General features: G+C 31.6%; 1 protein-coding gene across 1 annotated transcript in view; it reads left to right on the forward strand.

Moving 5' to 3' along the window:
- LOC126771287 (CUGBP Elav-like family member 1) overlaps nt 1-16,532 on the forward strand; it is a 433,380-nt gene that overhangs the window by 16,693 nt on the left and 400,155 nt on the right. The window contains exon 2 of the mRNA XM_050491098.1: nt 16,150-16,183. The gene's annotated coding sequence lies outside the window, so the exon portion shown is untranslated. The remainder of the gene's footprint in view (nt 1-16,149; nt 16,184-16,532) is intronic.

A 16,532-nucleotide genomic window follows, 5' to 3' on the forward strand; every position in this document is an offset into this window, starting at 1 on the left:
ATAAATTAGAACAAAAATTGCGAAATTATGCGTCCAAACTGTAATCTTTGAAGTTTTAAAACTTTATTAATTATTTATTAAAAATTAATAACAAACATTGTTTCAATAATTTTCATAACATTTAATGAGATATCGATTTAAAAATACGTGGTATATTATTGTACTTGAAAAATTATCCTAAAACATTGTTAAGTACAAGCGCCTTCACATGCGACTGGAAAGTAGGAGTACGCAAATAACAAATTAGGTAAAAACAATAAAATAACTTTTTGTAATTTTAAATATACATAATATGAAATAGTAATATACGTGCCCGTATGCCCACTTAAATAAAAAAACTTGATGATGGGAACTTTTATGAAGTGAAATCAAGATCAAAATATTCAATATTCAATAACCCTGCTTGGTTTCATGCCGAACATTGTTAAAAATAGTATCAATTGATATCATGATTAGAAATGAAAAAAGACGATATTAAACAGCGAACCTTAACAGGTAATAATAAGGCATCCAAATACAAATTAGTTTTACCGGTAGTAGGACTTAGCCGTTGCAAGTCCGTCTGAGCAGGTACCACACAGTCATCAGATATTCTACCGCTAAACAGCAATATTCAGTATTGTTGTGTTCCGGTTTAAAGGGTGAGTGTGCCAGTGTAACTACAGGCACGAGGGATATACATCTTCCCAAGGTTGGTGGCGCATTGGCATGGATGTAAGGAATGGTTGATATTTCTAACATCGTCAATTTCTATGGACGATGGTGACCACTTACCATAAAAAAAAGGAAATCACTTGAGAGGGTAATAAGAGAAAGAAGAAGAGGTAGCAGCAGTGGGAAATTTAGAGTCTTTTCTATATTATTAAATATGCTATACTACCTTACCAGGCCATTCCAATTAAAGACCAATTTATTCATAAGATATTCTGATTGGTCGTTTATCGAACGTTATGAAGGCGACGTAATAGTCCAAGATCGATAACAGACAGTCAATTGTTGATGAGGTCGTAGTTACTTGGATACAGTATGGACACAAAACATTATACTCGATCGATGGGGGAAGTCTGGGTGTATGTATGTACACACTACGCATGACCTATCATTTTATCGTTGTTGCTATGTATTCGTAGATGTAAAACAATTATTGAAAAGACAATTAAAATAATGGGGGCGTGTATTATGTAGTATTTCATAAAATATATATACTTTTTATTTAAGTCGAATGTTTTGAACGGTTAACGTTACAGAATTAAATCAGATGTGAAGCTACCTCTTATATGAAAATTTATCACCTATTTAACTCAATTGGTTTTTTCTTGGCGTTTTATGTAAATGATTAAAATCTCACATCATTGTAATGTAAAGTTAACGAATAGGGTTAAAGTAGTTTTTCTATTTATTCTCCTAAGGAGAAAGCTTGGAACTTATTCCACCACACTGCTCCAATGCGATTGGCGGATATAGATGTCGTAGATTTTCACTTAACACGTGTAGGTTGTAGTTTTGAAGCATATACTTTGGTTAAGATTCACGTGTAGTAAATGAAGAAATTAAATTAAATTATATTTCTATAAAATAAACCCGGCGGTTTCATGTTCGAATCTCGGATCGGAGCAGTAAAAATCAGGCTTTTTCTGACAATAATTTCTAACAACTAACACGGTTGAAAGAACAAAAACTATTGGTTCTGCGTCTATATGTTATGATGGGTTGCCGTTTCATTAAACTACGAGAATCTGGGAGTTTAGAGTGCACTATAATGTATCCTGACCATAGTGATCTCAGGTAACTCTGAAATCGGGGATGACATTGTTATCAATATAATCAAACTCTGATGTAATAATATTTCTGATAAATCATATTAAATTGTTATTTTTTATTTTACCTAAATAAACGTAAACATTTTGATAAAGTTTTACGAGTAATTCAATGATGGATTTAGCAATTATTGAAGTTGCACTTGCATTACAATATATTGGAAAAAGAAACTATAAGAAAGACGCTAGTATATTTGGATGGAAAATTTTATGTTGCTTTATTTTTAATCTACTAATAAGCTTCTATAGTAATGCAGCAATGTGAAATGGACCTGTTGCAAAGCTATTTCCACGGGGACAAAATCACAAGAAGCAATTAATGTAGTAAATTATTCAGCGATAGTCTATTCCTTAATATATAATTAGGTGGCTAATAACTTGTGAATATTTCACCTTTAAATATAGTCTTCTCTTCAGTTAAAAATTTCTTCTTTGAGAGTTAAATCCACTACATTGCTCAATTTACACATCGTAGGTCTAGGTCCATCATAGATGGCTACAGTTGGCAGTGCATTGATTATGTAAGTTGTGGTTTTTATTTCTTACTATATCAATAAACCTGAACGAAGAAGACCGTTCTTTATTTGGCCAAAGTGTTCATTATTTGAAATTCGAAAAACGCTAGAATATTTTTTATATTACTGAATTGAAATTAGGTAAAAATCACGTTTTGATAAAAAAAAACTTCTTAGTTTTTTGGTCACGTTTCGGACTAAATTGATAGGAGCTCATATTTTTTTCCGATTGTATATCTTAAGAAGTAAGGAATATTAGAGTCTTGGAGTTATTTAACTTTCGAAAGGGAGACAGAGATCGCTGATCGCTATTCTCATTTTATTTTATGTATTTTATTTATATAATAGCTGGTCAAAAACCCGGTGTAAATTTAATGAATGACAGTAATACAATTTAACTAAAGTTAAAATTTTCGTATATAGATAATGTCTTTTGGTTCTCTCTCATATTATGGGACAGCAATCTTAAGCACCCAGAAAGAAATCAGACGCAGCATTAAGGTACCTAAAGTAAATAAGGACGACCCTTAATTATTTCTTGACAGAATCTAAGATTTTTTTTGGGATTTGTATTCAGAACCTCGTTAACAATTAAATGCTTCATTAGTCTTTGCATACGCTTAAAATCTTAAATTAATGACTTTTTTGAATCCTTGTCCTCGAAGCAAGATATTTTTTTGCGATTTAATATATTTTACCTAAAACTCTGCGATCTCTAATAATTATGAAAAATCTATCGAATTTGAATTCTTCTATTTATCGCTATAAAACATAAATTTAAATAGTAAATGTAATTTAAAAGTCAAGAGCCATTTATAAAAACATAGATGCGATCAATCTTGCACCGTAATCTCCCCTTAAGTGCTTTCCCAATATTATTTATTCATGAACAATTTGCGATGCAATCAGGTCAGATACAGCACAATGTCGGAACTGAGTTTGACTTTGATAAAATACGATTACAAACTTCGAGAGACGTTTTTACATTTTTATTAGGGGGTTGTAAATTTTGTCATACGCTTACTTGGAAATTTATAAATCACCGGATAAATTCCGATTTAATCTTCTGTGTTCGACTTATTATTCATAACGTCAGGAGCTTTTCTTATAATGACGTCTTGGCTCAATGTATTTGTTTATATAATAAAATCTCGCAAATTCTCGCATTTTAGCTTTTCTAATTGATTTATTTTATTATAATTTTATGTTGTACAACTACAAATTATTTATTAAGACGTATAACGTACAATATTAATAGCAACCTTAATGAAAAGAGTATTTATTAAGGTCCTTGACGGTTTATTTTAGTAGTATTAACATTCTAAACCCGTGGTCTGGTTCGTTTAAATAACGGTTTCAAAATACATCTAAAGACCTACAAGAATAAATTGTATTTTTATTAGAGTAAAACCAAAATAACATATAAGTAATAAAGGGTAAAAATATTCGAAGGTATAGTAATATAGAACAGGCAGATAGGTAAAGTATGATATGATATTAACTGTTAGAATTCTTTTGGATAGAATATTATTAAGTTCTTTCTGATGCTTTCAGATATATCATACAAAATTACAAACGAAATCCGAATGAACATCCATGAACGTCTACCGCAGCAAAGATACCTAATTTCGATGGCAATATTTGTAGATTCGAATCCGGGACGGGTATTTGCATTGTCAGAGTTACAGACGTATAATAATACAATTTTTAGAACAACTTTTATTTTGATTACTATTTTATGAATTATTATTACAGAAAAAGTAATAAACTTAAAATATAAAAAGGTAAAAAGCCTAAGTCTTTAATGCTCTAGTTTTAGTCTTTTAAAGTTTTGCAATTCTGGATATTATTTTTGTGGGTCTTACCACAATATTATTGAAAATAATGTTCAACTGTCGTCGGTGGAGATAAAATTATCGTTAAATCTTAGAGCATATATACATAGCATTTGGTGGTCGTATTCCTGTCTCATAGTAGGAACATACGACCTTCAAGGCGTTGGAGATTCAGCGTTGTAACGTCATACTCATTAACCATTATTTTAGACGGTTTTAAAAATGGCAGCCGTTGACAATGATTTGCCTATTTCATTAATAGAAGTACTGTACTGCATTTTAAGCATGATATTAATATAAGATTTACATTTATTTATTTATTTAATACTTATTGCGCAACATGCGATGCAACAAATGGTGCGCTAAAGGCGGTCTTATCGCTTATAGCAACCTCTCACAGACAACCTTTGGTGGAAACTGTTACTGTCTGTTACTCGTATATGGATTTAGTTTGTATGAAATCACTTTAACATAGGGCCGCTTCTTTATGCATTTGTAAATGCTCTCATAAAAGGTTTGCCATAAGAATAAGAGATTACTGAAAGCAGTAAGGCCTATAAAGTAATTCTGACATACTTTATTGACCTTACCTATAAGCATTGTTTAGCGGGTAATTAGTTGAACAATACTTTGTCTTCTTCTTTTTGGAATGTAATGATGGTCAAATAAATAATGACAGAAAGAACAAAATATATTTTTAACTAAATAGCCGCTAAACAACTCTTCTTGTCATTTTGGGGATTTTTAAGAACATTTAAACTTTTTGGACCGATGTAAAATGTTGGCAGCAAAATTAACAAAAAAACTTTAAAAATGACAAGTCATTGTCAGTCGTGAAATGTATGGTGGAGAAATGTAAATAAAATTTTAGTTTTTATTTTGTGTTGTGTTTTTTTTTATATTTATGTAGTCTTTTTTGATTAGATTTTTTCATTTTGATTTTGAACGAAATTTCTTGTGATCATATCAAATCGAGTTCAGTGAGTGGTACCGTGACTTTTTAATTTTGTTTAAATTCTGTGCGAAAAGTGACGGTATATCAGTTAAAAAATTATCAAGGTAAGTCAAATATCTATAAATGAACTTGTAAAGTTAATTTAAGTGATGTCTGTTCTTATTTTCACGTTTAAAATATTTAAGTGTAAAATGTAAAAATATACTTAAAAATGATTATATATACTTGAAGAGATTTTTAAAATATATATTTTAATTATACTAATTTTTTATTATTTTTTATTTCTTTAAAATTTAATAATGTATGGCATAGTAATAACGTTATACATATATAATTTTTTATTTCTTCATATGCTTAATTATTTTATCCCATTAATTGAATAATTGGTCATTTATATCTTAACTTAGGTCCCAGGTTACCTCTTTTTAATTTTATTATAAACGATCCAGTTCATCCTCATGAGGTATCAAACAGAAAAAAAAACCTGCTTTGACATGTAAAATATTGTCTAAAGATATATATTTTTTTTTTTATAGAATAGGAAGGTGGACGAGCATATGGGCCACCTGATGGTTAGTGGTCACCAAACGCCCTTAGACATTGGCATTGTAAGAAATGTCAACCATCGCTTATAGCCAATGCGCCAACAACCTTGGGAACTAAGATTTTATGTCCCTTGTGCCTGTAATTACACTGGCTCACTCACCCTTCAAACCGGAACACAACAATATCAAGTATTGCTGTTTTGCGGTAGAATATCTGATGAGTGGGTGGTACCTACCCAGACGGGCTTGCACAAAGCCCTACCTCCAGTATATATGAGTTAAGGTTTAATCAGATACAAGCCTTATTCAGAATATGCTATGTATTTTATAAATAAGAATAAATAACTAAATTAAATTTGATGTAAATGTACAACAAAAAAAAACTAGCGCAATCAAAGTTCTCTTGAGTAAGTTAACTCATTGGAATTATATATCGAGTACAAATGTAAATAGTAACCAGATATAAAACACAGGATTGCTCAGTGCATATATATAACTATAATATACCCGGAATTCAAACCCCTCTTCCACCGTTCTGTTAACTTAGTAAATGTGCATTAGCGGAAGCTGTTATTTCGACAAATTCTAGCTCGGGATAGGTGTATATACTATTTATAAACATGGAAGCCAATTCATCTGCAACTAGAATATTATCGAATTTCATATATATTTACATAATTATTATTTACTTTATTAAATAAAACTAAAACGAGTATATACAAACCAAAATTAAAAATATATCTTATGTAAATCGCGTGGTCATCGTGACAAGAATGCTAAATTAAATAAATTAAGAATAATTAATTACTATCATATATATTTTTTGTTCTTAATAATATGTATTTCTATGAGTCAATTGTAATTCAATCAACAGCCAATCGTTGTCCACTGCTGAACATAGGCCTCTCCCAAGGTGCGCCAAAGCTCCCTGTCCTCCGCCTTCCGCATCCAGTTGGTGCCCGCCACCTTCTTAAGGTCGTCGGTCCACCTGGCTGGAGGGCGCCCTACGCTGCGCTTGCCGATTCGCGGTCTCCACTCTAGGACTCGTCTGCTCCAACGGCCATCGGTCCTACGACATACGTGACCAGCCCACTGCCACTTCAGCCTGCTAATTTTGCAAGCTATGTCGGTGACTCCGGTTCTTTTCCGGATAATCTCATTTCTGATCTTATCCTTCAAAGATACTCCGAGCATAGCTCGCTCCATAGCACGCTGAGCGACTTTGAATTTGTGGACTAGTCCCGCAGTTAGTGTCCACGTTTCGGCACCGTATGTCATGGCAGGTAAGACGCATTGGTTGAAGACTTTCGTCTTCAAACATTGCGGTATAGACGACTTGAGGACTTGACGAAGGTTGCCAAATGCTGCCCATCCCAAGCGAATTCTTCGATCGGCTTCCTTCTCGAAGTTCTCGAAGTACTTCAATTGTAATTATGCGTAAGTAATTATTTAGTCTGGTAAACGATGTGAAATTCAAGCTGTTCGTCTGAATATTGTTGTAATTCTTTCTATGTTTTTTATACAAGCTTAAAGCTGAGTACCAGATGATCCCGCTCGGCGGAGATGATGGTGGCTTCTTTCGAGGTCTCATAATGGCCAACGCTTTAAGTAGGCTTCAAATATAACGAGAGACTTTAGAGCCATGGGTACGTGAGGTGTAGGCCTGGCGTGTTCCTGATGAGGGCCTAGAGGAAGTCAGTATAGATTGCCCTTTGAGCTGCCATAGACACATACGATTTGCGAGATCACTCTTTCTTTCTTCTTAAGGTGATCTCCTTCTAGCACGTAGAGCACGGCATGGAATGGATAGTTGAAGCGTATATGAGAACGATTCCGTAGGAACTTGTGACGAAGATGGCCATCACAGGGGCTTTAGGATTTCATCTGGGGATAAATGTTTTTGTTGCCTGGTTAAAAATAATATCTTACGGCCAAATCAGTGACCTTATTTTATTTCATAAGCTAATAAGTTGTATAATTGTGTAGGTTGAAGTCGAGATGGCCTAGTGGTTAAAACGCGTGAATCTTAACCGATGATCGTAGGTTCAAACCCGGGCAAGTACCACTGAATTTTCATATTGTGATATAAAAATCTTGTGCTTGACGGTGAAGGAAAACATCGCGAGGAAACCTGCATGTGTCTAATTTCAATGAAATTCTGTCACATGTGTAGTCTACCAGCCTTAGCCCAGCAGTGGGACATTAACAAGCTCTTACTATAAGTTGTATTGTTTTGTATTATATATACGAGGGATATTATATACAAGAAAGGAATTATTTGATATATATATATATATATATATATATTGGTGAAAGGATAGAAAAAATAAAGGCCTACAAAAAATTTAAGTCATAACAGTAAACAAATTCTTATGAATCACTTAAGACTTTAATACGAAACAGCAAATAAGGGTTCACCGTTTTTAGACTTTTCTACCAAAATATTGGTATGGAAAAAATAAATTTAATTAAATTATTTCTTAGACTTCCTATAAAATAATACAATACATATACATATATTGTATGGGTAGATGGACGAGACATTGGCATTATTAGAAATGTTAACCATTGCTTACATCGCCAATGCATCACCAACCTTGGGAACTAAGATGATATATCATTTGTGCCCGTATTTAGACTGGCTCACTCAGCCTTTAAATCGGAACACAACAATACCAAGTACTATTGTTTTGCGATAGAATATCTGATGAGTGGGTGGTACGTATTCAGACGAGCTTGCACAAAAAAGCCCTACCACCAGTAAAAACAAACATTTAGCGTTCCTAAATGAGACCACAGCTTTACGCTCTAATAATGCACATTATATATTCTTACACGCGTCGCGAAGCTCGCTCCCTCGTCGGATTTTAAATCCTCTTATCGTTTACTGCATCGGCTTAAAAAACGACAATATAGGAATCGCTATAAACATTAAGCTGAATATTAATTTTCTCATTAGGATATCATTACGGATATGAAATATTTCATTTTTTTTTGAAATAATATCTTATAATGATTATTGAAAAATTATTACAACTATTAACTTGAGTATTCTTTTAGAACAAACAAGATATTGTTTAGTTGCAAGTCGTAAAGACGAAATGTAAGTAATCTTGAAACTTTATAAAAGTCATTATTTAGAATAATAATAAGACAATCTATTTCATTAAACTGTCAAGATTGCCAACTCTATCGTAACGCATATCTTATGCAATTAATTCATAGAATCAGATTTACAAACTATTACTATTGAGTTTTTACAGACAAAATTAAATGTTGATTTGCACACTAAAGGGTTACCCATTATTCCCGACCGCTATCTCTTCAAAAGCCTCCGGTAACAATCTCTCTTTACTTTGACGAGTGCCTGTCTGAATGCGAACAATCATTGTAATTACAACCGTTCTCCCAGCTTATATCCACTGGACCGTATTTACACGCGCGTCACTTTCTGCTTACTGTACCCGGCGTATCTACCCGGCGTATGTACCTCACGTAGACTTGCTTTGTCTCGGTTTCTCGCAAGGCTGTCTTGATTCGTGCTTTATGCATCTTGCTGCCTTGAATCGTTCTATTGTCATTATTTCTGCTTGTACTTGTTACACGGAGTACAGAATAATACACAAATCAAAATACATATTCAGAATGACATTTATTACGAGTATGTTTGCTATTCAAGAATGCTGAAGCAAGAATTTTAAAGGAAATGGTTACAATTGTGCTATAATTTATATTTCTGGAAAATAAATAATGTAACAATTAAACTGTGGAATAATAAAATGGAGTAGAGTTATCAACTAAATATAAATCAATAAAAATAAGTCAACTGGCTAATAGTCTATTTACTCAGTTATTGAAACTAGTCTATTACATATAAAAATAAGAATAAATTAATATGTACGCATATATATATATGTAGTTTGGGTAAGTTGAAGTAAGTTAAATGATAAAATCTAAATTATAACATATGTTTATTTATTCAGCCATATAATGCAACCTATTTCTTTTGCTGAGGTAAGTTTTTTATCATACATTAAGCTGGATTCCAGCTGTATTTTAATACGTATTTTAGTTAAATAGTATTTTTTCTGAAGGTAGTCTTCCGAAATTTATTAGTACTAGATTGAGTGTGAGGTGGTGAAAAGGAAAATTATTTCACATACATCCACAATAGAGATAACTCGATTATGGACAGACTGGTAGAATATCATCCAAACTAGCTAAGGTATCCAGAATCCCATGAAGATAAGTAGAATCCTTTCAATGCAACACGTCCGTCTAATATAAAATATTTTTATCATTCTTTAAATGAACATTTTACTCGGTAAATAAAGAAGTACTAAATTATAATTTAACTATTGAATTGAACTTGACTGTGAAACAGCTGATCATGCGTAAAAAAATGTTTGCCTAAATAGCATCATCGAAAACATTTTTGAATGTTTGTACCTGTTAATAAGTAATTGTGATTGCAAATTCACAAACAATTGGGAATTGTTTTATTTGATCCACAAATATATTTGCAATAAGCTTAATTTATACGATAGTTAATTATTTATTTCGTAACATTTATCATATATTTTATGTGCGATAAATTTATGTATTAAATTATATAAGTACACGATTGAATATAGTTTCGCATCAACAATCTGTTATTTACGTGGTACAACTCTCATCTTTTAGCTTACGTGTAACATTGAATACATTGATAAATAAGGCGATCTTCTGATAATCCGATATTATGGCCCTTCGAAAGATTTCTCACTTCAACAAACTGAACTTAGTGATTCTCACGTGTTCTTTTATTGCATAATTTTATAGTCGCAATCTTGGATATATATATATATATATATATATATATATATATATATATATATATATATATATATATATATATTTTGACTTTAGTACAAACTAGAACATAACACTTTCATTAATTGGTTAAAGTTTTTTTGTATTGTAAATTGTTTAGGTATAAAGTTTGAAATAAAATTAAATGCTTTTACTCGGTAGAGCTTTGTTGCACAAAGCCAGAGTAGGTAGGGTAGGTACCTGCCCTTCTGGGTAAGTACCACCCACTCATCAACTTCATTTAACTCCTAAACAACAATACTTTGTATTGTTGTGTTCCAGTTTGAATAGAGAATGAACCAGGCAAAACTGAACTGACACAAGGGACATAACATCTTAATTCCCAAGATATATCATATACATCGCCGTACATTTAAATTAAATAATATCACTCACCTTAAAATATCGTAAAATTCCCAATTATTTGGCGGATAAACTTAAATGGTCTGAAACAAATGAATCCAATTGTAGATTGAGCCGAGTTCCGCGACTAGTACTGCCTAGACCACATTTGCAAGCATTTAGAGGTAGCTTTCGTTTCGCTGCTTCTAAGTGATGGAACGATATTCCACCTCCGATTAAGAACAGTATATCTCAAAATAAGTTTAAGGCACAATGCAAGCAATGGCTTCTATCTATGCAAAAGACGCAATGTGTCTGGACAAATGTGTGTAACTAAACTTCAATATTTAATTGTTATTTTAAAACATATATCTCTATTTGTTTAAACATATTATTATTATGATTTTATTTTATTTTTTTTATTCAATATTTATATGTAAGGAAAATATTTCCTTTTTCTAGAATTTAACAAAAAAAAAAACCTCACTGTTTTAGTAATGCTTGCATGATTTTTTTATTTTAGCCTATTGGGCGTGTTATAAAATTGTATTAACTTTTATTATTTCAGTAATTTTATCTTCTTTTACCTTTTACTGCACTGAATGTAGCGTTTGTGTTGGCAGCATATGTACAAGGCGTAGACTGAAAAGCAGCCTAGCTGAGACTACGACCTTTTCACCAAATTATGAAATATGATATTGTTAACTCTTTTTTTTATGGTTTTGTACCTTAACTTTTTTTTTTGTCTTTGTTTCTTTTTGGTGAATAAAGTTATTTATTATTATTATTATTATTATTATTATATCATCATATCAGGTGGGCCACCTGATGGTAACTGAGCCAAAAGTTCTTGAGAAGTCTTTACAGGAACTTATTATTTAAGCAAGATGATTTATCAATAAAAGTAAGGCACATGAACTTTCAATGGTGTTTGAATGAAATCCTGCAATCATTGGTCAAGATAATCTAGATGTATTAAATACATATTTTAATTAATTTATTTAGAAATTTTATTGGGTTTGTTTCGAATTATATAAATATATCTATGACTTAAGATTCTTATGAAAAATCTCTTACTAAAAACATGAAAATGTTGTGTGACAAATGTCTAAGAAAATATATTACTTATTTATTAAATTATAAAATATTTAAGCTACAGTGAATTTTATATTATATTCTATGAAAAATAAAATTGTAAAAGTTCAAAGACGTTTTAAAGCATTTTTTCAAAAACAACACTTATTTTGCATGAAGTTGCAAGGATAAAAGAAACTTCATACTTAACTACTGGACTTTTAATAAGACGGGGGGGTAGTTTCAACATTTTACACTTAATGAAACTTAAGCCATTTTCAGTGGGAGCATAAAAAGTTAGTTTATTAAACATATTTTAGTTTTATTTTATACGTCTACAGGTATTTTGATACTCAAACTCGACGTCATTCAACGAATATATATATATTAATTATATTTTGATTTAGAGTTGCTTGCTCGTAATAGATAAATATCTAAGGATATTATGTTTATAATATATGTGTATATACATGATTATAAGATATTTTAAATGAAAGGTTATTTAAAGCATAATGTTGTTTAAAATGGTCTAAGTCAATCATTTTTTATTTTTTTAACACTAAATACTATACAAAGACGATAAATATCATAATATCGATATATTTTTTGACTGGGTGAGAGTGGATTAATTGCAACCAAGAACGGAATGCTCTTAGATTTACATATATTTTATACTTTATTTACAGTAGTTGGCATCTACCTCAACTAAGGTTGTAGTAGCTACGTCACAAATTTTATATTTTAGAATAGTTCTTTAAATACTAGTATCTCTTTCGGTTTTCGGTTTGTTTTGTATTACACCTTCTTTTTAATTTTTCTCCGTCCCTCTCTCGCTCTCTTTCTCGGTACTTTACAGGTTACCTAAACGTTAAAAAAGTCAAATTTTAAACAATATCTTCTTTTTTAAAAAATTGTCAGCATTTTATGATGACCATTTTTAAAATACTTTTGCTTTTAAGTTAAACTTATCGTCCTAATATGACTAGAATGTTATCCTTGTGAAAATATTATTATTGTTAAAAAAATCCAACAAGTGTAAGGGTACTTAATTAAATTAATTTCACCTCGTCGAACAGACGAATTCAAAATGTCAATGTCAAAATGATTTTCTCGTTTCCGTAACAATGGAGGGGTTTTAATTTCGAGCCACGATTGTTCTCTAACGAGTGCCGAATCGCTGACACTAGCGTGCGCCAATCATCGTGCACGGCTCAATTTGTGGCGCGCCGAATGATAGGCGAAGCGGGGGCGTTAAAATGCCTTTATAATTGCTACACGTTTTAACGTGTAGTTAGCATCGATAACAATATAAACCATTATAAAAATAAAAACCATTAACAAAGAGAAAAATAAGTTGAATACTTACTGTCTTTTTTAAAAGTAATGAATTTTATTGTGTTTACCGTGTAAGGACTAAAAATATATTATTAATAAAATAGGCACTATTCATCCTCGTGCTTTATATATCGGAATATAGAAATGCAAATTATTTCCTTTTGTTTGTAGAGTAACTGTTGAAAAGAGGACGGAATTTGACCAAACTATGCATTGTTTTCTGTATATATATATTAACATTTTATTAGTAGCAGTAGAATATATGAATTATTCGGTATGATAAATTGCTAGCAAAACGATTGATGTGAATAGCGGAAGCGTAAAAAACAAGTTATGATATTCGTTACGACAGAAGAAACGATTTGTTTTGTGTGTAAGCTCAATTTCTTCATAGTGTTTAAATATAACTAAAACAATTTAACAAAAAAAATTACTGCAATGAATGGTTTATCTGTGGTTTTCTCAGTTTCTCAATTAGTTCGACTTGACCAAATGGTACTTTCTGAATACAAATGATTGATTTGATTTGAGTGAAAATACCAAAATCGCTATACGTATATGCCTACTACGTACGTTACACGCCTTTAATAATTAAGGAGTTCTCAAATTTATTTTTGGATTGCATTATCAGAACTAGATTTGAGCATAAATGGGACTAATTTGGAAGTATATAGTATACGAGTAAATAAAAAAAACAACTGATTTGAGAACCTTCTACTTCTTTTTAAGTTTTAGTTTCGGTTAAAAACGATTTATTATAAGTTATTTACGTCTTCTCCATCACACTTGATTTGAGCAGAGCATTATGCTTTTTCTGGGTTGAATTGGTCTGTTCATAAAATTCTAGTTTTAAATCTCCCTCCCGATTTCAACGGAGTCCTAAGCCGAGGTCCGGCCTCACAAGAGGCACCCTTAGGACGCCCGTCTCTCTTGAGCCCTGTGTGGCTCCCAACATCCGGCTGAGTTCAACTCGCCCATCCCGCCCGGTGACGCTGTAGAGGCCAGTAAGGCCAACAGTACTACACAATCCGAAAAAAAAAAGTTTTAAGCCCTTATTCAATACGTTCTATATTCAGTGAGTCGTTATTAAAAATTAAACCAATTTAAATTAAAAATTTGCAAGGTCAAGTTGTAAAAACCTTTTTTTCCTGTTAATACGGTTTCGTACAAGCTCATTTGGACCCATTATTCTATCACCAAACATCAATTGCTGTATTTTGATTTGATTGATTAGTGAGATAGTGTAAGGCACAATAACAATATTTCATAGATCACGTGATCGCTCTCCGTTCGCGGTGTAAAAAGTGTTTTTATATTTCTTACGGTGCCAAGGTTGTCACTCACTAGAAGGCTTGTATGCGTTCCTTTTAAAAAGATATTTTGTAAAATGAAAATTCTAATTATTTTATAAATATTTATACTTTATAAGTGAAATAAAATTATAATCGTACTGTCTACATGGCTGCTATTGCTAGGGCTTATAACTGGAACGATTTATTGAAAGTAACTAACTGACCTGGATCTAACTTTGTTTCTCAGAATAATATAATTGATCAAATAATAAATCAATTATGACTGAATAACGATACATCGTTACATTTTCTTATAGAACCCGACTAGCCAATGCGTTATGGACAATATGCTAAGAAGTGACATACGAACACATCCGTAGCACAAAGTTGGAACAACGCCAGCGGCGGTCATTCATCACTAAACGCCCAATAGCTTTTTAACGTTCGAGAGAAATCGAAAAATAACCCGTTAATAGATTCTTAATGTAACGATTTTATTCACGTTTCGAATTTTGCTTGAAATGGTTCGTTATCTTGTAACTCTTTATCTTTACTCATCTTTTAACAAAGGAGTTGCTATAATAAAATGTTTAACGCTCGCAAGAAACATGCAAGAAAGTATGCTCTGTCAGCAAGTTAATATCGCATACTTCAACAGCGAAAGTAGCATTTGCTCAGCAGCATATTTACCGTTTCTTACTTGCCTTTATTGTATGAATTTTATATTATATATAATATACATATTGATGTGTTTATGTCGAAATAAATGGATAAAGAATATAAGAAGATAATATTCTAATACAATTTGGTGGTCGAAAAATTTATCATTAAATTTTTTTAACCGTACATCTCTGTCCTCACCCGAAAAAGATAGAATCTTTAAGCGAACGTATCAGTTCAACTTTTCTCGTTAACAAGGGTGAAAATGCCTTCCTTGTGGTTCGCTCATTATTTGATTTACGGAGCATCTGTCATCACTTTCCCTGAGAGCGATTAGGGGATGATTATGTCGGTGGGATCTTAAGATACTAACGTAAGAGCTACATTTGATATTTATAAATACGCATAAATTATAAAATTTTCTCATTTCGTTAGAGGGTACCCCTACTATTTCACATGTACTTAAAACTGACATACTTTATCTTGTTTTCAAGTGCTACCCATTATGGAATCTTATTTCATATAATTTACAAACATCAACAGAGACATAAAAACATTTTTTAGCAATATAATAATCAAAAAATTAGACATAGAACCTAATCAGACAGTGCTGAACTATGCCCTAAAACTAAGCCCGTTTTTTAAATGTTAAATTTTTAATATGTAACTATAATTACTAACAAAAATAAACATTAAACGATGTTTATAACACCACATTTAGAGATCAAATAATAAAGTTAGAACTATTGTATATTAGGCAAGTCTGTACAATGCTATTTACTTTATATTACACGATTATGTTATATAATAGTGTAACACGTTCTTTGCTAAAGCTACACACATGTGAAAACCAATTGTTTAAATAATTCAAATTCTAACCACACTCGTAACAATTGTCTCAATTAAAGATTATTCCTATTCATTTCAGGTTTCTTCAACGGTCGGCAAGCTGGCGCAAATAAGTGAGTACAAAGACTTTTATCGCCACTTTCGAAAGCTGTATAAAGGAACTATTTTCTTATCTATCCCCTATCTGAATCCGTTAATTGTTATTTCAAAAACTCTCTAGTCAAAGTAAGGAAAAACGTTGAATCGAATCACTTTTACGCAACAATGGACTTGTTTTGTGAATTTTATCACATAAGTAGGTTTCGTTTTATTGTCTATGTATAAATTAATTTTTTATCAGAGAATATTTTAAAAATAAATATTTTATGGGCAAATTAATGGCCCATGGAAACTCACTTTAGCCAATTAGATTGGACGATGACCTGACACTATCGATGCGCCATGGGATCGAAAATATTATGT

Source organism: Nymphalis io, chromosome 10 (assembly GCF_905147045.1).
Source record: "Nymphalis io chromosome 10, ilAglIoxx1.1, whole genome shotgun sequence".
Classification (NCBI taxonomy): domain Eukaryota; kingdom Metazoa; phylum Arthropoda; class Insecta; order Lepidoptera; family Nymphalidae; genus Nymphalis; species Nymphalis io.